This window comes from Aplysia californica, unplaced genomic scaffold (assembly GCF_000002075.1).
Source record: "Aplysia californica isolate F4 #8 unplaced genomic scaffold, AplCal3.0 scaffold00801, whole genome shotgun sequence".
In the NCBI taxonomy this organism is placed as follows: Eukaryota; Metazoa; Mollusca; class Gastropoda; order Aplysiida; family Aplysiidae; genus Aplysia; species Aplysia californica.
Genome location: NW_004798071.1, coordinates 15,075 through 17,337, shown reverse-complemented (window position 1 = coordinate 17,337; position 2,263 = coordinate 15,075). Strand labels below are relative to the sequence as shown.

Sequence of the window (2,263 nt, the reverse complement as noted above, 5' to 3'; positions counted from 1 at the left end):
AGAGACGATAGAACATTTTGGTTTCTGACCGCATGGTCTTGGTAACTCCAAACGGCCAAAAATGTCTCACAGAACTTTGCCATGCTGGAGTGGGTGGTTGGCGGGTGCTCTGGCGTAGTTCGCTCCTTCTTTCCTATCAAACATCAGTCGTCCTGATCTCTCCTCCTTCTTTTTATGTTTGTTACTCACTTGCAACACCTCGAATCTTCGGGCACTTATGAACTTATGGTGTTGCAAGTGTCGTAAAACTCTTGCTAAAACTAAACCAAGGCAGTCAAATGTCGAAAGCAGTACTGATTTAGCACCATCTATTTAAAAAGTGGATATCCTATACACGTACTACTAACAACCTGAACTACTTTCAAGGACGACAAAAGTGGATTTTGCACAGGAAGTTTTTTTTTTCCTCTTCCACAATCTCAAAGAGCGTAACTGATCCAACCTACTTAAAAAACATAGCTTTCTTTTTCAGCTCTTTTTCTTTATTTGCATCGCTTTCTATATTTACGTCATCTGAGAAACCAGTTTCTCTGAGGTGAACATCGTCACATCTCGAGTTTCATTTTCTTCATAAATGTATTCTAAATAAAAACTATCTCCAGTGTTTAAAAAAAAAAAAACAAGAAAAAAAAAAAACAACCACAAAAAGCTCCCATTCCGATGCCAACTTTCACTTCATTTTCGTCATTCACAACTAAATGTTCGTCCGATACCATCCGCCTAGAAAGCTCAAGGGAGTTATTCAGGTCTCATGAAAAGAACCAGAACCTTTCGGCGTCAGAATTCTGGTCCAGTTCGTTTGACCTTTTGGGGAAAGGACAATAACTGGATACACCGGGAAATTTTACACTAGATCAGTAATAATAAAAATAATGATGGATTGCATTTATATAGCGCATATCCACTTATGCAATGCTGTATGCGCTTGATCAGTATCTATTTGCGACATTATTATTCAAAATGTATGATTTATTTAGCTTGTCACAGCTATTTCCAGCTTGGCAAAGCCATTCCAATGCTTTGTGGGGTTTTGAATGGACGATGTACTCTCATCTCATTTTCCTCAAACTGTCGTAGAATTATAGCATAGTATTATATTGCTTACTATACTTTTACTTTTTCATCCTCTGTTGCCGTTAAGCGTCGAGGGGAGGTGCAGTTTTCTATGGTAGGCCAGCTCCGCAGCTCTTTCAGTTGTGATATTATGTGGTCTCAGGGTTTCCTTGATACCCTCGATCCATCTTTTGCGTGGCTTTCCTCTTCTTTTATAGCCTGAGTGCTTGCTACTGTAGGCTCTCGGGGCTCGTTGGTGAGTGACATACGTAACATGTGGCCAAACCATTAATTTATTCTCTGTCTTTCTACGTAATGCAGGCTGGACTCAGTGCCGATAGCTGCTCTTACTTCTTCATTTCTCTGCCTGTCTCGTCTTGTGATGTTAAGAGTTTTGCGGAGACATTTCATTTCGCATGCGGTGATTTTGTTTTCATGGAGTGTGCTTAATGTCCAAGTCTGGCACTGCTTGCATAATGTTGGTATGAATATTGAGATGATAAGCTGTCTCTTTGTGTCCTGGTAGGTGACAGCGGCGTTGGTCTTTGGGGTTTGCATTTCTATTTCTCTGTCTATGGACCCGTTTTCAGAAAAGTGCTGCCAAGATATTTAAACTCCTTTACTATTTTCAGTTGTTTACTATTGACATGGATGTTCAGGGGACTACAGTTTCGGCTCACTTTCATAACTCCTGCCTTTGACGTGCCTATTTTCATGTTGAACTTTCGCAACTGCTGTTCATTTCGGTAGAGCATCAGAGCAAAGGAATGAATGGAAAATCATGATCGCCGATGTCTGTCGCAGATCTGGCACTGGATGATGATGATGATGATTTTGGAGGCTTTGTTGGTTTGGATGAATAAGACAATGGTTGTCTGCAAATAGAACTAGATCTTTGGCTTTCTGCCACTCTTCAGGGCATTTCCTTTCCTTCAAGGCTCTATTGAAAATCCGCCATAGCCACAGTACGCCTGGGTTTCCACAAGCTCTTATTATGTCTTCCACTGTGATGCCATCTGGTCCTGGGGCTTCGTTCTTTGGGCTGGTTTTGAGCGCCTTTTCCATTTCACTGAGAAGTATGGGTGGTTCTGTATGTTTTTCATATGTGAGGCAGCGTGGTGGAATCAGGCTCTCGTCAATTTTTCAGCATGTAGAGTTAGTGGTATCATCTTAAAGCTTATTCACTTGTCTTTATTTAAATGAAAAATAT

The 2,263-nt window shown here is 40.8% G+C and overlaps 1 protein-coding gene across 1 annotated transcript in view; it reads right to left on the bottom strand.

The window, feature by feature from the left end:
* LOC101862379 (mediator of RNA polymerase II transcription subunit 12) overlaps nucleotides 1-2,263 on the bottom strand; it is a gene marked incomplete at its 3' end in the record, with an annotated part of 50,679 nt that overhangs the window by 45,403 nt on the left and 3,013 nt on the right.